The sequence below is a fragment of the Pieris brassicae genome, assembly GCF_905147105.1.
Source record: "Pieris brassicae chromosome W unlocalized genomic scaffold, ilPieBrab1.1 SUPER_W_unloc_6, whole genome shotgun sequence".
NCBI classification, from domain to species: Eukaryota; Metazoa; Arthropoda; class Insecta; order Lepidoptera; family Pieridae; genus Pieris; species Pieris brassicae.
The window spans coordinates 158443-184056 of record NW_025575871.1 but is presented as its reverse complement, the minus strand read 5'-3'; the positions used below and the strand labels follow the sequence as shown (position 1 = coordinate 184056).

At 38.2% G+C, this 25614-nt stretch overlaps 3 long non-coding RNA genes across 4 annotated transcripts; 1 reads left to right on the top strand and 2 right to left on the bottom strand.

Annotated features, from left to right (window-relative positions):
* Window positions 1-11878: 11878 nt before the first annotated feature.
* Window positions 11879-13633, bottom strand: LOC123719075. The gene is made up of 3 exons (XR_006755135.1): window positions 13386-13633; window positions 12720-12902; window positions 11879-12224 (listed from the first exon to the last, which is right to left on the bottom strand). It is a non-coding gene; the product is annotated as an uncharacterized LOC123719075 (long non-coding RNA).
* Window positions 13634-13938: 305 nt separating this feature from the next.
* LOC123719074 lies at window positions 13939-14591 on the bottom strand. The gene is made up of 2 exons (XR_006755134.1): window positions 14370-14591; window positions 13939-14161 (listed from the first exon to the last, which is right to left on the bottom strand). It is a non-coding gene; the product is annotated as an uncharacterized LOC123719074 (long non-coding RNA).
* A 269-nt stretch (window positions 14592-14860) lies between these two features.
* On the top strand, window positions 14861-18142 carry LOC123719076. 2 transcript variants are annotated; one of them, XR_006755137.1, is made up of 4 exons: window positions 14861-15351; window positions 15738-15867; window positions 15995-16141; window positions 18038-18142. It is a non-coding gene; the product is annotated as an uncharacterized LOC123719076 (long non-coding RNA). The 2 variants fall into 2 exon arrangements; XR_006755136.1 differs by having other exon boundaries at window positions 15995-16167.
* The last annotated feature ends 7472 nt before the right edge of the window (window positions 18143-25614 follow it).

The window sequence follows — 25614 nt, the reverse complement described above, 5'->3', positions numbered from 1 at the left end:
TCATAACGATTAACTAAATCATGGGAGTTACACTCCGAGAGCATAGCCAGACGCAGGCACTCTCTTCAACATACAGTTATTCGTTTCATAACGATTAACTAAATCATGGGAGTTACACTCCGAGAGCATACATAGCCAGACGTAGGCACTCTCTTCTACATACAGTTATTCGTTTCATAACGATTAACTAAATCATGGGAGTTACACTCCGAGAGCATAGCCAGACGCAGGCACTCTCTTCTACATACTGTTATTCGTTTCATAACGATTAACTAAATCATGGGAGTTACACTCCGAGAGCATAGCCAGACGCAGGCACTCTCTTCAACATACAGTTATTCGTTTCATAACGATTAACTAAATCATGGGAGTTACACTCCGAGAGCATAGCCAGACGCAGGCACTCTCTTCAACATACAGTTATTCGTTTCATAACGATTAACTAAATCATGGGAGTTACACTCCGAGAGCATACATAGCCAGACGCAGGCACTCTCTTCTACATACAGTTATTCGTTTCATAACGATTAACTAAATCATGGTAGTTACACTCCGAGAGCATAGCCAGACGCAGGCACTCTCTTCTACATACAGTTATTCGTTTCATAACGATTAACTAAATCATGGGAGTTACACTCCGAGAGCATAGCCAGACGGAGGCACTCTCTTCTACATACAGTTATTCGTTTCATAACGATTAACTAAATCATGGGAGTTACACTCCGAGAGCATAGCCAGACGCAGGCACTCTCTTCTACATACAGTTATTCGTTTCATAACGATTAACTAAATCATGGGAGTTACACTCCGAGAGCATAGCCAGACGCAGGCACTCTCTTCAACATACAGTTATTCGTTTCATAACGATTAACTAAATCATGGGAGTTACACTCCGAGAGCATAGCCAGACGCAGGCACTCTCTTCTACATACAGTTATTCGTTTCATAACGATTAACTAAATCATGGGAGTTACACTCCGAGAGCATAGCCAGACGCAGGCACTCTCTTCTACATACAGTTATTCGTTTCATAACGATTAACTAAATCATGGGAGTTACACTCCGAGAGCATAGCCAGACGCAGGCACTCTACAACATACAGTTATTCGTTTCATAACGATTAACTAAATCATGGGAGTTACACTCCGAGAGCATAGCCAGACGCAGGCACTCTCTTCAACATACAGTTATTCGTTTCATAACGATTAACTAAATCATGGGAGTTACACTCCGAGAGCATAGCCAGACGCAGGCACTCTCTTCTACATACAGTTATTCGTTTCATAACGATTAACTAAATCATGGGAGTTACACTCCGAGAGCATAGCCAGACGCAGGCACTCTCTTCAACATACAGTTATTCGTTTCATAACGATTAACTAAATCATGGGAGTTACACTCCGAGAGCATAGCCAGACGCAGGCACTCTCTTCTACATACAGTTATTCGTTTCATAACGATTAACTAAATCATGGGAGTTACACTCCGAGAGCATAGCCAGACGCAGGCACTCTCTTCTACATACAGTTATTCGTTTCATAACGATTAACTAAATCATGGGAGTTACACTCCGAGAGCATAGCCAGACGCAGGCACTCTCTACAACATACAGTTATTCGTTTCATAACGATTAACTAAATCATGGGAGTTACACTCCGAGAGCATAGCCAGACGCAGGCACTCTCTTCAACATACAGTTATTCGTTTCATAACGATTAACTAAATCATGGGAGTTACACTCCGAGAGCATACATAGCCAGACGTAGGCACTCTCTTCTACATACAGTTATTCGTTTCATAACGATTAACTAAATCATGGGAGTTACACTCCGAGAGCATAGCCAGACGCAGGCACTCTCTTCAACATACAGTTATTCGTTTCATAACGATTAACTAAATCATGGGAGTTACACTCCGAGAGCATACATAGCCAGACGCAGGCACTCTCTTCTACATACAGTTATTCGTTTCATAACGATTAACTAAATCATGGGAGTTACACTCCGAGAGCATACATAGCCAGACGTAGGCACTCTCTTCTACATACAGTTATTCGTTTCATAACGATTAACTAAATCATGGGAGTTACACTCCGAGAGCATAGCCAGACGCAGGCACTCTCTTCAACATACAGTTATTCGTTTCATAACGATTAACTAAATCATGGGAGTTACACTCCGAGAGCATAGCCAGACGCAGGCACTCTCTTCAACATACAGTTATTCGTTTCATAACGATTAACTAAATCATGGGAGTTACACTCCGAGAGCATAGCCAGACGCAGGCACTCTCTTCAACATACAGTTATTCGTTTCATAACGATTAACTAAATCATGGGAGTTACACTCCGAGAGCATAGCCAGACGCAGGCACTCTCTTCTACATACAGTTATTCGTTTCATAACGATTAACTAAATCATGGGAGTTACACTCCGAGAGCATACATAGCTAGACGTAGGCACTCTCTTCTACGTACAGTTATTCGTTTCATAACGATTAACTAAATCATGGGAGTTACACTCCGAGAGCATAGCCAGACGCAGGCACTCTCTTCTACATACAGTTATTCGTTTCATAACGATTAACTAAATCATGGGAGTTACACTCCGAGAGCATAGCCAGACGCAGGCACTCTCTTCTACATACAGTTATTCGTTTCATAACGATTAACTAAATCATGGGAGTTACACTCCGAGAGCATAGTCAGACGCAGGCACTCTCTTCAACATACAGTTATTCGTTTCATAACGATTAACTAAATCATGGGAGTTACACTCCGAGAGCATAGCCAGACGCAGGCACTCTCTTCAACATACAGTTATTCGTTTCATAACGATTAACTAAATCATGGGAGTTACACTCCGAGAGCATACATAGCCAGACGTAGGCACTCTCTTCTACATACAGTTATTCGTTTCATAACGATTAACTAAATCATGGGAGTTACACTCCGAGAGCATAGCCAGACGCAGGCACTCTCTTCTACATACAGTTATTCGTTTCATAACGATTAACTAAATCATGGGAGTTACACTCCGAGAGCATAGCCAGACGCAGGCACTCTCTTCAACATACAGTTATTCGTTTCATAACGATTAACTAAATCATGGGAGTTACACTCCGAGAGCATACATAGCCAGACGTAGGCACTCTCTTCTACATACAGTTATTCGTTTCATAACGATTAACTAAATCATGGGAGTTACACTCCGAGAGCATAGCCAGACGCAGGCACTCTCTTCTACATACAGTTATTCGTTTCATAACGATTAACTAAATCATGGGAGTTACACTCCGAGAGCATAGCCAGACGCAGGCACTCTCTTCAACATACAGTTATTCGTTTCATAACGATTAACTAAATCATGGGAGTTACACTCCGAGAGCATAGCCAGACGCAGGCACTCTCTTCAACATACAGTTATTCGTTTCATAACGAATAACTAAATCATGGGAGTTACACTCCGAGAGCATACATAGCCAGACGCAGGCACTCTCTTCTACATACAGTTATTCGTTTCATAACGATTAACTAAATCATGGGAGTTACACTCCGAGAGCATAGCCAGACGCAGGCACTCTCTTCTACATACAGTTATTCGTTTCATAACGATTAACTAAATCATGGGAGTTACACTCCGAGAGCATAGCCAGACGCAGGCACTCTCTTCTACATACAGTTATTCGTTTCATAACGATTAACTAAATCATGGGAGTTACACTCCGAGAGCATAGCCAGACGCAGGCACTCTCTTCTACATACAGTTATTCGTTTCATAACGATTAACTAAATCATGGGAGTTACACTCCGAGAGCATAGCCAGACGCAGGCACTCTCTTCTACATACAGTTATTCGTTTCATAACGATTAACTAAATCATGGGAGTTACACTCCGAGAGCATAGTCAGACGCAGGCACTCTCTTCAACATACAGTTATTCGTTTCATAACGATTAACTAAATCATGGGAGTTACACTCCGAGAGCATAGCCAGACGCAGGCACTCTCTTCAACATACAGTTATTCGTTTCATAACGATTAACTAAATCATGGGAGTTACACTCCGAGAGCATACATAGCCAGACGTAGGCACTCTCTTCTACATACAGTTATTCGTTTCATAACGATTAACTAAATCATGGGAGTTACACTCCGAGAGCATAGCCAGACGCAGGCACTCTCTTCTACATACAGTTATTCGTTTCATAACGATTAACTAAATCATGGGAGTTACACTCCGAGAGCATAGCCAGACGCAGGCACTCTCTTCAACATACAGTTATTCGTTTCATAACGATTAACTAAATCATGGGAGTTACACTCCGAGAGCATAGCCAGACGCAGGCACTCTCTTCAACATACAGTTATTCGTTTCATAACGATTAACTAAATCATGGGAGTTACACTCCGAGAGCATAGCCAGACGCAGGCACTCTCTTCAACATACAGTTATTCGTTTCATAACGATTAACTAAATCATGGGAGTTACACTCCGAGAGCATAGCCAGACGCAGGCACTCTCTTCAACATACAGTTATTCGTTTCATAACGATTAACTAAATCATGGGAGTTACACTCCGAGAGCATAGCCAGACGCAGGCACTCTCTTCTACATACAGTTATTCGTTTCATAACGATTAACTAAATCATGGGAGTTACACTCCGAGAGCATAGCCAGACGCAGGCACTCTCTTCAACATACAGTTATTCGTTTCATAACGATTAACTAAATCATGGGAGTTACACTCCGAGAGCATAGCCAGACGCAGGCACTCTCTTCAACATACAGTTATTCGTTTCATAACGATTAACTAAATCATGGGAGTTACACTCCGAGAGCATACATAGCCAGACGTAGGCACTCTCTTCTACATACAGTTATTCGTTTCATAACGATTAACTAAATCATGGGAGTTACACTCCGAGAGCATAGCCAGACGCAGGCACTCTCTTCAACATACAGTTATTCGTTTCATAACGATTAACTAAATCATGGGAGTTACACTCCGAGAGCATAGCCAGACGCAGGCACTCTCTTCTACATACAGTTATTCGTTTCATAACGATTAACTAAATCATGGGAGTTACACTCCGAGAGCATAGCCAGACGCAGGCACTCTCTTCAACATACAGTTATTCGTTTCATAACGATTAACTAAATCATGGGAGTTACACTCCGAGAGCATAGCCAGACGCAGGCACTCTCTTCAACATACAGTTATTCGTTTCATAACGATTAACTAAATCATGGGAGTTACACTCCGAGAGCATACATAGCCAGACGTAGGCACTCTCTTCTACATACAGTTATTCGTTTCATAACGATTAACTAAATCATGGGAGTTACACTCCGAGAGCATAGCCAGACGCAGGCACTCTCTTCAACATACAGTTATTCGTTTCATAACGATTAACTAAATCATGGGAGTTACACTCCGAGAGCATAGCCAGACGCAGGCACTCTCTTCAACATACAGTTATTCGTTTCATAACGATTAACTAAATCATGGGAGTTACACTCCGAGAGCATAGCCAGACGCAGGCACTCTCTTCAACATACAGTTATTCGTTTCATAACGATTAACTAAATCATGGGAGTTACACTCCGAGAGCATAGCCAGACGCAGGCACTCTCTTCTACATACAGTTATTCGTTTCATAACGATTAACTAAATCATGGGAGTTACACTCCGAGAGCATAGCCAGACGCAGGCACTCTCTTCAACATACAGTTATTCGTTTCATAACGATTAACTAAATCATGGGAGTTACACTCCGAGAGCATAGCCAGACGCAGGCACTCTCTTCAACATACAGTTATTCGTTTCATAACGATTAACTAAATCATGGGAGTTACACTCCGAGAGCATACATAGCCAGACGTAGGCACTCTCTTCTACATACAGTTATTCGTTTCATAACGATTAACTAAATCATGGGAGTTACACTCCGAGAGCATAGCCAGACGCAGGCACTCTCTTCAACATACAGTTATTCGTTTCATAACGATTAACTAAATCATGGGAGTTACACCCCGAGAGCATACATAGCCAGACGTAGGCACTCTCTTCTACATACAGTTATTCGTTTCATAACGATTAACTAAATCATGGGAGTTACACTCCGAGAGCATAGCCAGACGCAGGCACTCTCTTCAACATACAGTTATTCGTTTCATAACGATTAACTAAATCATGGGAGTTACACTCCGAGAGCATACATAGCCAGACGTAGGCACTCTCTTCTACATACAGTTATTCGTTTCATAACGATTAACTAAATCATGGGAGTTACACTCCGAGAGCATAGCCAGACGCAGGCACTCTCTTCAACATACAGTTATTCGTTTCATAACGATTAACTAAATCATGGGAGTTACACTCCGAGAGCATAGCCAGACGCAGGCACTCTCTTCTACATACAGTTATTCGTTTCATAACGAATAACTAAATCATGGGAGTTACACTCCGAGAGCATAGCCAGACGCAGGCACTCTCTTCAACATACAGTTATTCGTTTCATAACGATTAACTAAATCATGGGAGTTACACTCCGAGAGCATAGCCAGACGCAGGCACTCTCTTCAACATACAGTTATTCGTTTCATAACGATTAACTAAATCATGGGAGTTACACTCCGAGAGCATACATAGCCAGACGTAGGCACTCTCTTCTACATACAGTTATTCGTTTCATAACGATTAACTAAATCATGGGAGTTACACTCCGAGAGCATAGCCAGACGCAGGCACTCTCTTCAACATACAGTTATTCGTTTCATAACGATTAACTAAATCATGGGAGTTACACCCCGAGAGCATACATAGCCAGACGTAGGCACTCTCTTCTACATACAGTTATTCGTTTCATAACGATTAACTAAATCATGGGAGTTACACTCCGAGAGCATAGCCAGACGCAGGCACTCTCTTCAACATACAGTTATTCGTTTCATAACGATTAACTAAATCATGGGAGTTACACTCCGAGAGCATAGCCAGACGCAGGCACTCTCTTCAACATACAGTTATTCGTTTCATAACGATTAACTAAATCATGGGAGTTACACTCCGAGAGCATAGCCAGACGCAGGCACTCTCTTCTACATACAGTTATTCGTTTCATAACGATTAACTAAATCATGGGAGTTACACTCCGAGAGCATAGCCAGACGCAGGCACTCTCTTCAACATACAGTCATTCGTTTCATAACGATTAACTAAATCATGGGAGTTACACTCCGAGAGCATACATAGCCAGACGTAGGCACTCTCTTCTACATACAGTTATTCGTTTCATAACGATTAACTAAATCATGGGAGTTACACTCCGAGAGCATAGCCAGACGCAGGCACTCTCTTCAACTTACAGTTATTCGTTTCATAACGATTAACTAAATCATGGGAGTTACACTCCGAGAGCATACATAGCCAGACGTAGGCACTCTCTTCTACATACAGTTATTCGTTTCATAACGATTAACTAAATCATGGGAGTTACACTCCGAGAGCATAGCCAGACGCAGGCACTCTCTTCAACTTACAGTTATTCGTTTCATAACGATTAACTAAATCATGGGAGTTACACTCCGAGAGCATACATAGCCAGACGTAGGCACTCTCTTCTACGTACAGTTATTCGTTTCATAACGATTAACTAAATCATGGGAGTTACACTCCGAGAGCATAGCCAGACGCAGGCACTCTCTTCTACATACAGTTATTCGTTTCATAACGATTAACTAAATCATGGGAGTTACACTCCGAGAGCATAGCCAGACGCAGGCACTCTCTTCTACGTACAGTTTTTCGTTTCATAACGATTAACTAAATCATGGGAGTTACACTCCGAGAGCATAGCCAGACGCAGGCACTCTCTTCTACATACAGTTATTCGTTTCATAACGATTAACTAAATCATGGGAGTTACACTCCGAGAGCATAGCCAGACGCAGGCACTCTCTTCTACATACAGTTATTCGTTTCATAACGATTAACTAAATCATGGGAGTTACACTCCGAGAGCATAGCCAGACGCAGGCACTCTCTTCTACATACAGTTATTCGTTTCATAACGATTAACTAAATCATGGGAGTTACACTCCGAGAGCATAGCCAGACGCAGGCACTCTCTACAACATACAGTTATTCGTTTCATAACGATTAACTAAATCATGGGAGTTACACTCCGAGAGCATAGCCAGACGCAGGCACTCTCTTCAACATACAGTTATTCGTTTCATAACGATTAACTAAATCATGGGAGTTACACTCCGAGAGCATACATAGCCAGACGTAGGCACTCTCTTCTACATACAGTTATTCGTTTCATAACGATTAACTAAATCATGGGAGTTACACTCCGAGAGCATAGCCAGACGCAGGCACTCTCTTCTACATACAGTTATTCGTTTCATAACGATTAACTAAATCATGGGAGTTACACTCCGAGAGCATAGCCAGACGCAGGCACTCTCTTCTACATACAGTTATTCGTTTCATAACGATTAACTAAATCATGGGAGTTACACTCCGAGAGCATAGCCAGACGCAGGCACTCTCTTCAACATACAGTTATTCGTTTCATAACGATTAACTAAATCATGGGAGTTACACTCCGAGAGCATAGCCAGACGCAGGCACTCTCTTCAACATACAGTTATTCGTTTCATAACGATTAACTAAATCATGGGAGTTACACTCCGAGAGCATACATAGCCAGACGTAGGCACTCTCTTCTACATACAGTTATTCGTTTCATAACGATTAACTAAATCATGGGAGTTACACTCCGAGAGCATAGCCAGACGCAGGCACTCTCTTCAACATACAGTTATTCGTTTCATAACGATTAACTAAATCATGGGAGTTACACCCCGAGAGCATACATAGCCAGACGTAGGCACTCTCTTCTACATACAGTTATTCGTTTCATAACGATTAACTAAATCATGGGAGTTACACTCCGAGAGCATAGCCAGACGCAGGCACTCTCTTCAACATACAGTTATTCGTTTCATAACGATTAACTAAATCATGGGAGTTACACTCCAAGAGCATACATAGCCAGACGTAGGCACTCTCTTCTACATACAGTTATTCGTTTCATAACGATTAACTAAATCATGGGAGTTACACTCCGAGAGCATAGCCAGACGCAGGCACTCTCTTCAACATACAGTTATTCGTTTCATAACGATTAACTAAATCATGGGAGTTACACTCCGAGAGCATAGCCAGACGCAGGCACTCTCTTCTACATACAGTTATTCGTTTCATAACGAATAACTAAATCATGGGAGTTACACTCCGAGAGCATAGCCAGACGCAGGCACTCTCTTCAACATACAGTTATTCGTTTCATAACGATTAACTAAATCATGGGAGTTACACTCCGAGAGCATAGCCAGACGCAGGCACTCTCTTCAACATACAGTTATTCGTTTCATAACGATTAACTAAATCATGGGAGTTACACTCCGAGAGCATACATAGCCAGACGTAGGCACTCTCTTCTACATACAGTTATTCGTTTCATAACGATTAACTAAATCATGGGAGTTACACTCCGAGAGCATAGCCAGACGCAGGCACTCTCTTCAACATACAGTTATTCGTTTCATAACGATTAACTAAATCATGGGAGTTACACCCCGAGAGCATACATAGCCAGACGTAGGCACTCTCTTCTACATACAGTTATTCGTTTCATAACGATTAACTAAATCATGGGAGTTACACTCCGAGAGCATAGCCAGACGCAGGCACTCTCTTCAACATACAGTTATTCGTTTCATAACGATTAACTAAATCATGGGAGTTACACTCCGAGAGCATAGCCAGACGCAGGCACTCTCTTCAACATACAGTTATTCGTTTCATAACGATTAACTAAATCATGGGAGTTACACTCCGAGAGCATAGCCAGACGCAGGCACTCTCTTCTACATACAGTTATTCGTTTCATAACGATTAACTAAATCATGGGAGTTACACTCCGAGAGCATAGCCAGACGCAGGCACTCTCTTCAACATACAGTCATTCGTTTCATAACGATTAACTAAATCATGGGAGTTACACTCCGAGAGCATACATAGCCAGACGTAGGCACTCTCTTCTACATACAGTTATTCGTTTCATAACGATTAACTAAATCATGGGAGTTACACTCCGAGAGCATAGCCAGACGCAGGCACTCTCTTCAACTTACAGTTATTCGTTTCATAACGATTAACTAAATCATAGGAGTTACACTCCGAGAGCATAGCCAGACGCAGGCACTCTCTTCTACATACAGTTATTCGTTTCATAACGATTAACTAAATCATGGGAGTTACACTCCGAGAGCATAGCCAGACGCAGGCACTCTCTTCTACGTACAGTTTTTCGTTTCATAACGATTAACTAAGTCATGGGAGTTACACTCCGAGAGCATACATAGCCAGACGTAGGCACTCTCTTCTACATACAGTTATTCGTTTCATAACGATTAACTAAATCATGGGAGTTACACTCCGAGAGCATACATAGCCAGACGTAGGCACTCTCTTCTACATACAGTTATTCGTTTCATAACGATTAACTAAATCATGGGAGTTACACTCCGAGAGCATAGCCAGACGCAGGCACTCTCTTCAACATACAGTTATTCGTTTCATAACGATTAACTAAATCATGGGAGTTACACCCCGAGAGCATACATAGCCAGACGTAGGCACTCTCTTCTACATACAGTTATTCGTTTCATAACGATTAACTAAATCATGGGAGTTACACTCCGAGAGCATACATAGCCAGACGCAGGCACTCTCTTCTACATACAGTTATTCGTTTCATAACGATTAACTAAATCATGGGAGTTACACTCCGAGAGCATAGCCAGACGCAGGCACTCTCTTCAACATACAGTTATTCGTTTCATAACGATTAACTAAATCATGGGAGTTACACTCCGAGAGCATAGCCAGACGCAGGCACTCTCTTCTACATACAGTTATTCGTTTCATAACGATTAACTAAATCATGGGAGTTACACTCCGAGAGCATAGCCAGACGCAGGCACTCTCTTCTACATACAGTTATTCGTTTCATAACGATTAACTAAATCATGGGAGTTACACTCCGAGAGCATAGCCAGACGCAGGCACTCTCTTCTACATACAGTTATTCGTTTCATAACGATTAACTAAATCATGGGAGTTACACTCCGAGAGCATAGCCAGACGCAGGCACTCTCTTCTACATACAGTTATTCGTTTCATAACGATTAACTAAATCATGGGAGTTACACCCCGAGAGCATAGCCAGACGCAGGCACTCTTCTACATACAGTTATTCGTTTCATAACGATTAACTAAATCATGGGAGTTACACCCCGAGAGCATAGCCAGACGCAGGCACTCTCTTCTTCATACAGTTATTCGTTTCATAACGATTAACTAAATCATGGGAGTTACACTCCGAGAGCATAGCCAGACGCAGGCACTCTCTTCTTCATACAGTTATTCGTTTCATAACGATTAACTAAATCATGGGAGTTACACCCCGAGAGCATAGCCAGACGCAGGCACTCTCTTCTTCATACAGTTATTCATTTCATAACGATTAACTAAATCATGGGAGTTACACTCCGAGAGCATAGCCAGACGCAGGCACTCTCTTCTTCATACAGTTATTCGTTTCATAACGATTAACTAAATCATGGGAGTTACACCCCGAGAGCATAGCCAGACGCAGGCACTCTCTTCTTCATACAGTTATTCGTTTCATAACGATTAACTAAATCATGGGAGTTACACTCCGAGAGCATAGCCAGACGCAGGCACTCTCTTCTTCATACAGTTATTCGTTTCATAACGATTAACTAAATCATGGGAGTTACACCCCGAGAGCATAGCCAGACGTAGGCGTAGCTGAGTCGGCGATGCCACTTAATTTCCCTGGGAGGTTGGAGGTTCCACCTGGCTGTTACAGGGATATTCAGTTGCGCAGCTAGGTTTAGTGTCTTCGAAGAATAATAATTTCAGCGTATTAAAAACGCTGCTACTAATTGCCTAAGCTAGTTTTTAATTGGACCGACGTGGGGTTTGGATCACATCCACAATTACAGATGTCAAGTATTATTATAATAAGTGTTTATACCTCTTTCCTGTCGGTCGAATCTCCGTTCAGTCGAAAAGCTTGTCCAGCGACAGTTGTTCCAGGGGCGTCTTGTCATCATTCATCTGAAGGTAAAATAAATTATATAATTACTAGCTGCCATAGAATGTGGTTTTAGTTAGCCTTAATACCGTGACACGAAAGAATAATTTCACTGTATTATCGTCACTATAATTTGAATATGATTTACACTTCGGTCTAAGTGACACGTGGTTGGCTATGCTAACACCAAAAAATAAAAAAGTTGAACTTTAGCCTCAATAACACGTGGTAATCATGATATTGAATTGTAGCTTATATGACACGTTTGTCGGTTTACCATAGCAGTGCCATCTATTGATTACTTACTCAATCCAGTCGAATAATTGTGACTGTCAATTAATTATAGACAAATAATTTGCAATAAAGTAAAATTGCGACTATAATTAAAGATCTAAGCTACCCTATCTCTTAAGTTGGACCAGACCGCTCACGGTGTGCCAATTTAATTTAAAATCGGTTCAGTAGTTTAGGAGGCCATCGCGGACGGAAGTACTTTTCAATAAAATTTTGAAACTTACTTTGGCAAATATTCCAACTGCAACCGAATGGCTTAAAATTTGATCTGCTAGGCGCTCTTTGATTTTCTTTTTGCCATTCTGTACTGGTTGTAAGTGGTGCTGGGTTAAAGCTGGAGCAAACACGGTTGGGATTCTCGCGATCTTTATTATAAAACTCCTCTATGTGGCTCCACTTTACTGTACCTGCAATGGAAGGTTATGATCTTATTCTCAAAACAATTAATGCATTATTTTAACCAATCACAGGTCAAGCGGCAATAAGAAAATAAATATGGTACAGCAGAGGTACATCAATTATTAGTTATTTTAATTAGGCAATAAGGCAATACTAACAACTACTCGATGCAGGGAAATAATTGCCAAAGCATTTGGACATTAATCGGTCGAGACATGGCCACTAGCGGATAAATAAGTCAATGGATGGTCATGGTTCAATGGATAAATAAGTCATAAAAAAGTTTTAATATCTTTCCGCTGTTCAATTAATTAAATTATTATACCAACCTATGTTTAGTTTTCTGTTTATTTGTATATCTAGTGTAAATTGGAAATACCGTTTAAAAAAAATTAAATCTTTAAACATGCACAGAAGCAAACAAGCCAATGTAAATTTGTAAAAATTAATATTCAACCACATTTTGTATAATATTCTAAAGAAGTGGTTACCTCCTCGACAAGAGCTGCTGACTTATCTGCTGTGTCACAATCTCCTGAGAAGTAAAATGCTATTGGCTGTTTCCAGCATTTTCGAACACCGATAACCATGAAAGTTCGACTATGGTTTGCTATCACACTAGTACGGCCTTAGCATTGAGTTTTACGTTATATGTCAGATTTTTTCTTATTGACATTTCATCAAAAGCCATTTTACATAAATTATCATTGACATCTTGGTCTTTTGTGATTTCGTGAGAGCTTTTGTGAGAGCTGACAAAATAACCTAGTATTGTCTTTGGTTAACATAGCTTTTACACATTGAAAGAAACCAATTTTTTATACCGGATTAAAACTATTTGTATTATTATAAACTTATAATTATGTATAATAATCCAGTTAAAAAAATATTTTCTTTCAAAATAACCTAATCAATAATATAAAACAAAAGTTTGATTTCTTATAGATGCTCAAGACGTTCACTTTATCATCCAGTGTCCATCTCATTCCAGTTAATTTTCTTATAAAGTTTTTCAGTTGGCTTTGTAATAGTAAAGAAAATGAATTATTTAATGTGCTTTTTAATATTTCATTGCTAGGTTCGTTTGATGTTAGTACACTTAATATAGATCTTTTGGAGTTTTTATCACCTTGAAACTTTTTTCAGAGCCTCACTATTTCAGATAGATTTTTCTGCATCTCTTAGACAGCGTTTGCTTTTGAGGTGTAAGTTCACTGAACTTTTTCACGTCCAAGTCCTACAAAATACCTTTGCTAGTTGATGGTTCCTGGAAAATATACAAAAATAATTGAATAAAAAATTCGAAAAAGATAACAAATCCAATAAGTGGATGGAGAAAATAGAAAACTTTTAATCATCCATATATCACCTAGATGTGTGTCAGAAATGTACTGCCTACCTACCTCTATGTAAAAAAGCATGACTATAAAAATTTGTCTATTTGACTTAGGTAGAATATGAATGTAAATACTCACTTGGATGTCATAACTTGCTCTATATGGACTACAATGTTTGTTTTTTAATTGGTCTATATCCTCCTCTATTCACTCTTAATCTAACTTGTTAAGTCTTTTCCTATCGCTGCTGGTAAATGAAGATTCATTCAAATGATTTTCACATAGTATCCTATGCTGGGCATTCACTGTTTTTAATGATTCAATGGATGTCCCATCACCATTAGGAAAACAAAATTTAGCCCAAACTAACACTAAAAATAAAGTATTCATTAGACATAGTTAATAGTGAAGCTGTTTTGGATAATCTTTCCAATATGGACCGTCGATTTAAATGCCCATTTTTTTGTAGATAGTACTCACTAAAAGAAAGAGTTTTGCAAAGATTTAGGTTGCGCAAACTTACGGTTCATGAGATACATTTATTAAAACTTTTCACACAAATTGGTAAGTAACACGCAATTACAAAATATATTTGACAAATAATTGATGTCAAACGTCAATCACTTAGTGTAGGGTTCCGAAAATTTTCAAAGTATCGATACTACTCTGGTATCGACATTAAACTTTCTAATATGGATCATCGGTTTAAATGCCCATATTTGTTTTGTAGATAGTACAAAAGTTATTGAAAATATCGATACTACTCGGGTATCGATACTTTTTGGTGATCACTAAATTTGTTTTTAAGCCATTCATTTTGTTTAATGGCGTCCAGTCATCGTTTGTCACCCTTGCAGTAGAAATCGTTTTACGTACTCCTATAAACTTACAACGTTTGACTACCATGGCGTCTCCGAAGCCCATTGTTTGAAGAGTTAAGTGAAGTGCAAGTGTTGGACTCAAATTAGCCGCTTGTCACGGCCTCCTCTTCTGCGCCGATCCTTGACGAACCGGTTGCTGGTCCTAGTGGGCTGACTAGTCCTGGCGAGGAATTTGCTGCGATGCCCAGACTTACTAGGTCATCTGGCAGAAGGCTTAATCCTTACTCGGATGAGTTAAAGTAAGTTTTGATTTATGTTATTTCAGGTCAGGTTATAAAATAATAAATCATTAGTAAAAAAAAAAAATTGCTTACTGGAATTTTGAAAAAGTTGGATTGCATAAGGTCTGTTGTGGATTTTAAAATGAAATTTATAGCTGAAAATTTTTTTTTCATTGTTTGTAACTTTCTGTATTATCTAATTCTGTATTATCCTGTACTTTTTTAATATCAAAAAAGTACCCAAAACCGAATCAGAGCACCCCACTATCCACATGGTCTTGTCTGCCCTACCCCTAGAGTATATATAAAAGCTCCGAAGTAGCCGTCAACCCCCTCCCCGCCCCTCTAAAACCTCAAATATCGACGGTCCATATTGGAAAGATTAACCGATCTACTTACTTCAGAGGCCCATTCTCGGACGGAAGAGGGAACCTATGCAAGGATAAGGAAGAATCTTCTTTTGATGGTATACCGCATATTTTCCCTACCATGTTTTGGCAAAGTACAACACAAAATCGTCAATATGACTTACCTGTAAGTGAAGTTTTATTATACATTGAGCTTTGAGACTTTAATACTACCCTCAGTTTTCATTTGATTGAAATTGTAACTACACGTGTGTAAATCCAGTTGTAATGTAGCATTTACCTTACTATTCCAGATGTATCCTCGAACGAAGGCGTACATAACCAAAAGCGTCGCGTAACAGGTAACGCACGGCCGCCGCCCTAACGACCACTTGTCGCTGGATGAGACAATGAACTGCTGCAGGTATCGGGAGAAGATCCATCAAAGTCTAATACTCCAGGTGAAGACATACAGTTTGATCTTGCAGTAAGCTTACACTTTACAACTTTTATCTAAGTATTCTAATCAATGCACCCAATTTGAACCCAGAGGAAAAGACCGCAATCTCAAACAGGATTAATATAGGACGCAGGTTTCAAATGAAACCAAATGCTACAGCTACTTCTTGTTTAGCAGAGGCCACTCACAGTGTTCTTGTCTGCGGAAACAAGAAATATGTACCTATTAAAATTACTTATGGATGCGGATTCCAATGTGACACACAATACCAAGACTCAGTCACACGACACAACTTTATTCTATATAGCCTTAAAAGATCTAAAAGAACAACTTCAAGGAACATAGGTATACAAGTACCTATTCAGTAAGCGATTAGTTGACTACAAGCTCGCATCAAAATCAGAAAAGGACAAAGAAGGTAAAAAAGAATGTAATCATAGGCAAAAGGGGAATCCAGGATGAAGGAGCTTGCTCACAGCCTACTATAGGCAGTCGCGTCCAGCGCCGCGCGCGCCACCTCGCGCTCACTGGTAGTTTATCAAAGAATGTTATTCACTTATTACTTGTGATACAACTCTATTATCGTGGATAAAAGGTTATAAAATACCTTTTTCTTGGTCAGCGATGTTCCTAAAAGTAAACTATATTCAGAGACTGAACAAAGCAAATTCGAACAATCTATAAATTACAACAAAAACACTCCCGCACAAGGCGTTAACCGACAGATAACCGTTTGGCACCGTTAGGTGGCTATCTGAGGGCCGCAGGTAAACCCGCGTTCATAAATTGAAGCGAAGCGACCAATGAGAGGGCGGCAGGCAGCAAGGCAGCGATCGGACTGACCAATGAGAGGGCAGCAGGCAGCAAGGCAGCGGTCGGACAGCGCGTGCGCACTGGCAAGCGGCGATGACTCACACGGAGCGAGCGAGATGGCACTACAGCACTGATGACTCACACGGAGAGAGCACTGGAGCAGACATCCGCACGGGTCGGCGGTCGGAAGCGAAAGTGGCCCCTGCGCATGTGTCACAACCTCTTTTATAATCACAACTCCCTCCTCCGACTCGACCATCCCACTTCGGGAAAATGGTCGAGTCCATTCGTAACAACTCGTAAACAACCGAACGAGTCAAATGAGTAACTATTGCACATGCGCACTTGTAGCAAGATTCTTAAGAATATGTTTCATAAAAATGTTTAGAATTTAGAATAATTAAATTAATATTAGAAGCTAACACAAGAAATATTAAGTTTATGTCCTCCAGCTACACTGAATGTTTACAAAATATTCAGGACGCTAGAACACTTCTTGAAGCTAAAGGATTTATTGTAAATACTGAAAAGAGTAATGAAATTCTTGTAAATTCTTGGGTATATAATAAAATGTAGAACTTAAATCTGTTAATATGATAATAATAAACAAATTTTTCAAAATCTCGCACAATTAGATGGCTTACGTGCCTACCTCTGCCTGTCCAGCAGCAGAATATGGCTGGTTTTACACGAAGGGTCTAGAGCGTAAATATTTTAACCATCGATAGTTTTACCGGACTTACAATGGTATCGTGCGTCAGACCAACCTATAAATTAAATTAAATCGGTTGACTTTTGTTAAGAAATGTATAGTGATTCAATTCAATTTCCTCATCTTACTAAAATTACTAAAGAACTTTGGCGATGGGGCGAAGGCTTACACGGTTTCCTGGTCAATTTATTTAATGGCTTTCCATCGTTTGCTATCATATTTAAAACGTTAGGAAAAATTATTAACGGCAATGAGTTTGGCATCATATTTGTTTTCCTGTGGACTACTCGAACGTGGTGACCGCTTTTCAGAAGGCTCTTAGTTTCGGGAACCATAATTTTCTAACCTAATGAAACTTATCTCTCATTCCAGCAACCGAGAAGAGTGCCTTTGTCATCAGTGTCATCTATAATATAAAAAATGAATCGCAGAATGTGTAGGTAAGCGCATAACTATACAAAGCCTGAACCAATTGTACCAGTTCTGTTTTTTTAATGTTCGTTGAAGTTGAAGTTGATGGTTTTAACATTTTCATTGGTTTACATTTATAACATTTGTTTATAACATTGGATTACATATTAGTAATATATAAGAGTATAATGAAATAAATTTTATATTATGTTATGTTTTATTTATTTTTCCTAATATTTCATTACATTACATGGTTATGATAAATAATAATTTAATTTTATAGGTAGATTAACGACATAACTTATTAAAATTTTAACTAACTTTCTTCTAAGAAAAATAAGTACTAGTATTTTATATGTACAAAAGGACATTTAAATACAACATGTTTGTTTCTGCTAGAATTAAGAAGAATATATTAATTTTCCAAAATAATAAATAAAGCTTGTTCTTTCAGTTATGTCTTGATTTCCTTCATTAACTTCTTGACTTGAAACTGTATCAAGTGTTGGAACTAAAACTTCTGCCGGTATATCTACAAATTATAATCCTTACAAATATTTTGCATAACAGCTGTGGCAATAACAATAGCTTGAACTTAAGCTAGTAATAAATACAATGTTAAAGCGACATTTCCATACTCCAAATTTTCCGAAAAAGACAAATATTTTAACCTTACATCATGTTTCATTTGGGTCACATATCTTGCAACTTTTTGACATAGTATAATTATTAATACTCTAAATTATACTATATATTTACCTCTCTATAGTATTCCTATTCTTAATGTGTACTTCATCATATCTCTGGTCAGTCAGAGTAATGGTGTTAATGAATAAGGTATATTTGAGTAAGCACTATTAACAACCATCCAGTGATTTCTCAGTAGACCTGTACGATATTAAGCTATAAACAAATATACCTGTTAATTTAGTTGGCACATTTATCAAGTTCTACCTTCTTATCAATAAATTTGAATTAACTTGTAGAACTGAGTTTACAAAAGTTGTTGCATCATGAGCGGCACCAGGCCATGGGGAACAACATTAATATATTTTATTTCTGCATCACACACAGCTTGTACATTTAAAGAGAAATATCCTTTTCAATTACGATATTATTCACCAATTACGTCACCTAAAGAAAATAATGCTGCTTAAAATTATTACAACTTCATACTATAATGTACAATGTTAAATAATATATAAATTACTTACATGATGATTGAATTCGTAAATGTGGCATAACAAAAAACCACAAATAAAATATTTAAATTTTTTTGGTTCAACAGTTTATGTGCATGATAAGTTATATAAGACAAAATTCGATGTTAAGTCATGGAAAGGTATTCTTGTGGGATACGAACCAAACGGTTATAAAGTTTGGAATCCTAAATGCGAAATATTTATTACTGTCAGAGATGTCATAGTAGATGAGACAAATTACTTCAATCCAGGCCTGCGTTGCGACCTGAAGAGAATATAGTAAATTCTCATGATAATGTTAACATTGACAACATTTCAAAGTCAATAAAGTCTCAAAAAACTGACAGATATAAATCAGATACCTGTAAATCTGATGATTATGAAGTTCCTCAGAAAATTCGCAAAACTAACCATGACATCGTCGAATTTGAACAACCAAATGCACATTCTGATGATCTTTCAGTGGTCGTAAATAATGAGGACACAACCAGTTGTATTGAACCACGTAGGAGTGATAGGCTTAAAGTCGTCCCCCTATTTCTTATAAAGAAATCGATGATAACCTTATGTGTGCTAGTTCAATTTTGTGTAAAATACCAAATTCGTTTCAAGAGATTAAAACACGAGACGATAGAGTTCATTGGGAAGGTGCAATTAAATTCTCTATTTTTAAATAAAAAATTGGACTTTAGTACCACGGCCAGATAACAAAAATATTATAGATTGCAAATGGATGTTTAATATAAAAAATGATGAATTCGGAAAGCCTTTACGCTATAAAGCTCGACTCGTTGCTAGGGCTTTTAGCCAGGAATATCTCATAGACTATAATGAGACTTTTGCACCTGTTGCAAGAATAGCTAGTTTTAGATTTATTATTGCTTTTGCTAATCAATATAATTTACTTGTACATCACATGGACGTAAAAACTGCATTTCTAAAGGGGGTACTACAGGAAGAAATATATATGAAAGTTCCAGAAGGGGTGTCTTGCAAAAATGGTTATGTGTGTAAATTAAATAAAGCATTATATGGGCTAAAGCAAGCCGCTAGATACTGGTTTGAAATTTTTGAACAGTCTCTTAGGCGGGAGGGTTTTCAGAATTCATCAGTAGATAGATGTATTTATATACTAAATAAAGGAGATATACAGAAAAATATATATGTGGTACTTTATGTTGATGATTTGGTAATAGTGAGTGCTAATGTAAATACAATAAACAGTTTTAAAATATATTTAATGAGTAAATTTAAAATGACAGATTTACATGAAATTAAATTATTTCTTGGAATTAAAATAACTCGTTGCGATGATATGATAATGTTAGATCAAAGTGCTTATATTAAAACAGTTTTAAATAAATTTTGCATGCAGGATTGCAACAAAAACCTGCAACTACTCCTATGGATAGTAAACTCAATTATGAAGCACTAAACTCAGAAAAAAATTACACTGCTCCATGTCGCAATTTAATTGGTTGTCTAATGTATATAATGTTATGTACTCGACCTGACTTAAGCACTAGCGTTAATATATTAAGTAGGTACACAAATTAAAATAATAAAGAATTGTGGCAATGCCTCAAAAAAGTGCTTAGATATTTAAAAGGCACAACTGATTTTAAATTATGTTATAAAAGGTGTGAATATAATAACATCTTAACTGGGTATGTGGATTCCGATTGGGGAGGTAATGATGTAAATGATAGAAAGAGTACAACCGGGTATATATTTAAATTGTTTGAACATTGTTCAATAACCTGGACAACAAAGAAACAATAGTCAGTAGCAGCCTCCTCCACAGCGGCTGAGTATATGGCCTTATATGAAGCCTTTATGGCTTAAATCTTTGGTAAGGAGTATTCATATTGATGTATCCACTCCTATTGTAATATATGAAGACAATAACAGCTGTATAAGCATAGCAAATAATCCGACTAATCATAAGCGGACAAAACATATAGATATTAAATATCATTTTTCTAGGGAACAAATAGAGAAAAATGTAATAAAGCTAAAAAACATTCCCACAGGTCAACAACTTGCAGATGCGTTAACAAAACCATTACCAGCGGTTACGTTTCATGAAATGAGGAGAAACATGGGTTTACAATTATAATATTTAATGAGTTGGCTATTATTTGTTATTAATTTAATTATTCTGTTATATTCATTGTGTTCTGATAATTATATGTAATGTATATAATGTATCGAATTTAAGATGATGAAATGATCTGATAAGGTTTTTCTGGGTTTTCCCTTATCCGAGCAACAAATGTTGGATCATTATTTTTGTATTTTCCCAGACTCGCTTGGAAGTTATATAGTTCTGTTTAGGCATTTGATTTGTACAAGAATTAATTTTTGAGGGGGCATGTTGATTTATTTGAGTAATATTGCAAAAATTAATCATTGTATTGACTTTTTCCTGTCATTTGAATGAGCGATCGAGCCGCCATCTTGTCGAGGCGCCAAATTGTCTTTACCTCACTCTGCTCCAGGTCATTTCTGTTTCATTCCAATGTGTATCGTGGTAGGAAGCAGACATATCACTTCCAAGTTAAACAGTAAATATATTTCTTTATTACGGATACTGTGTGTATAATTATCGTGCCCTAACAAGAATTACAACAGTTCTTAACTGATACCGCCGTTAATGCACACTCTCAATGTTTGCGAGTGTGTTGCAGGCCTTTTAAGATTTTTTGAAATTGAAAATTGTAATTTATAGAAAACTGAAATATTAACAAGATTATTACTGTTTTTCATGGAACAGGTGGTTAACGAACGGATTTTCCGTGGACAATCTCAATGTCAAGTTCGCGAGTGCGTTGCCGGCCTATTAAGAATTTGTATGACTTATTTGAAGTTAAATACAAACAAGAATATTATTTATTAGTATTTCTTATAAAACAGGGGTTAACGGGCAGGAGCCTTATCTGATGTTAACCGATACCCCCCGTTAACGTACACGCTTAATGTCGAAGGGTTCGCGAGTGTGTTGCCGGCCTTTTAAGAATTTTTATGACTTATGTATTGAAATTTTAAGAAAATTTAAATACAAACAAGATTATAACCAATTACATTTTTTATGGAACAGGGGTAACGGACACGAGCCTTATATGATCTTAACTGATACCGCCGTTACTGCACACTCGCAATGTTCGCGAGTATGTTGCAGGCCTTTTAAGAATTTTTAAACTTAAAAATTGTAATTTATAGTAAACTGAAATATTAAAAAGATTATTACTTATTACTGTTTTTCTAGGAACAGGTGGTAAACGAACAGATTGTCCGTGGACAATCTTAATGTCAAGTTCGCGAGTGCGTTGCCGGCCTATTAAGAATTTGTATGACTTATTTGAAGATAAATATTATAAATAGCAAAATATAGATGTACCTACTACTAGCGACATCTTGTACCAGAGTGTCATCAAATGTTGTCTATGAGATTCTTTACTTTTGTATTTAGAAAATAAAGTTCAGTTCTTTTCCGGTACTCGCTCAGTCACATTGTTTTATTACAGGTTATGGGCCCAGGCCGCTCCTGGCTCATAAAAAGTACTTAGTTCTCGCGACAGTATAATTATTGATTATCAGGACATTATCGATAATAATAATTCGTGGCAGAATAGGACTAAGTGTGTTGAGTTGTGCAGATTTATTGTGTCGCGTCAGGCATCAGTAATGGCGTCCAGTTCGAACTATCACATTAGTGTGCCGAAACTGAAAGGGCGTGAAAATTACAGTGAATGGTGTTTCGCAGCAGAAAATTTCCTTGTCTTAGAGGGAATGGTTGGGTGTATCAAACCTGAGCCCAACGTTGCTCCAGCAGCTGCAGACGATGCGAGAACAAAAGCGAAGTTGATTCTAACAATTGACCCGGCTCTTTATGTTCACATAAAGAATGTAGCAACATCGAAAGAATTGTGGGATAAATTGAAGATGTTATTCGATGACTCGGGATTTACAAGAAAAATAAGTCTTCTGAGGAATTTAATTTCTATTCGATTAGAAAATTGCACTTCGATGACGTCATATGTAACACAAATTGTTGAAGCTGGTCAGAAATTACAAGGTACGGGTTTTGGCATAAGTGATGAGTGGATCGGATCTATCATGTTGGCTGGATTATCTGAAAAATATATGCCCATGATAATGGCAATCGAGCATTCGGGCTTGATAATCACAACCGACGCCATTAAAGGGAAATTGATGGACATTGAACCGGAAGACAGTGATGCCAACAATGCGTTTGCTTGTTTCCGCAAGAATCAAAAATCAAAGAGTGTAAAGAGTACACAGTCTATGTACAAGAAAGATGGTGAGAATGAACGAATGTCGACATCTGTCAAAGAAAAACAACACGTCAAATGTTATAATTGTAAACAACATGGCCACTACCGTAATCAATGCACTTATAAAGATAAATCTTTTGCCTGTCCTCAACATGACCGTTCCGCTTTTATTTCCTCGCTTTTGTCCATTAAAATTCCTTTTCCTACTTCAATCTCTATCCTTCTATCTAATATAAATATTGATGTATATAGAATTTTAGCCAGTTTCATTTTTCATAACAATATAAAATTATAATCATTTATGTACTTATTATATACCTAATTTATCTGATCCTTTTCAAAATTCCGATCCAATTTCCAAACCAATAAAATAAATCTAATAACACACTTCCTAACTTTTTTGCATGGCTGACGCACAAACCGTGCAGGCCAAGAAAGGGGGGAAAAAAAAAAAAAAAAAAGATAAATCTTATAAGAATTCTGAAAATAAATCGTCAAAAACAAGTAATGCATTCAGTGCCGTGTTTTTTAGCAGAATATTTGACAAGAGTGACTGGTATGTCGACTCTGGGTCAAGTTCGCATTTGACAAGCAATAAAGATTGGATGGTCGACGAATGTTATTCTGGGTTCACCAAGGAAATCATGGTTGCTAACCAGAATAAAATCCCAGTGTTGTGTTGTGGAAAAGTAAACATAACAACATCAACTGAAGGATGTGACTTTAACATAACTGTTGAAAAAGTGTTGTGTGTGCCCAAATTATCTACCAACTTATTGTCAGTAAGCCAACTGATAAGGCAGGGTAACAAGGTGTATTTTACAAGCGATGGATGCGAGATATTTAATAAACAGGACACTCTAGTAGCGACTGTATCACTTATAAATGGAGTTTATAAACTAAATACTTCATCTTGTTTGGTGGCAGCAACAGCAGTCTCCAGAAGTTTGGCATCGTAGATTGGGACATGTCAACAGTGATAACATGAATAAAATGCAGGATGCTGTGGAGGGGGTCAAATTAACTGAGAAGGCCGACATCAACAAGTCCAACTGTATAGTGTGCTGTGAAGGAAAGCAAAGTCGGTTGCCCTTCGATAATAAAGGGAACAGGAGTACTAAGCTATTGGAAATAGTACACAGTGATATATGTGGCCCAATGGAGAATGTATCGCTAGGAGGATCAAGGTACTTTCTCATTTTTGTTGATGATCACAGCAGCATGACATATGTTTATTTTTTAAAAGGTAAAAATGAGACTTTACAATATTTTAAAGAATATAAAGCAAGAGTTGAGAATTCAACGTCAAATAAAATAAAAATACTTGTAAAATAAAAAGTGATAATGGCACAGAGTTCTGTAACAGAGATTTTGATAATTATTTGAAGAAACTGGGTATAATTCATCAAAGAACCAATCCCTATACTCCTGAGCAAAACGGGCTTTGTGAATGTATGAATAGGACTCTGATCGAGAAAGCAAGATGCCTTTTATTTGATGCAAGATTAGGCAAGGAATTTTGGGCTGAAGCCATTAACACAGCAGTCTATTTACAAAATAGAATTGTAAAAGGTGGATTGAACCACTGTACACCGTACGAGTTGTGGACAGGAGGCAAACCCAACCTCAGTCATTTAAGGATTTTTGGTAGTACTGTCATGAGACATATACCCAAGGAGAGAAGACGTAAGTGGGACAAGAAATCAGAACAATGCATACTGGTTGGTTACCCTGAGGATGTCAAAGGGTATAGGTTATACAATCCTTCAACAAAGGCTATTATAACCAGTCGAGATGTTGTCTTCATAAATGAAAAGTTATCTCATCAAGAAAATATGATTGAAATGGAAGTGGTAGAAGACAAACCAGCAGAAAATAGTCCACATACATCTTCAGTGGGAGAGGTGTCAGACCATGATGGAGAGGATTCATTCATTTTAACGAATGACATGGATGAAACCTATGTACCAGAGGAGGAGTCCATGACATCTGAGGAAGAACAGCAACCAGAAACCACATCAAAGTCACAACGGGTGAG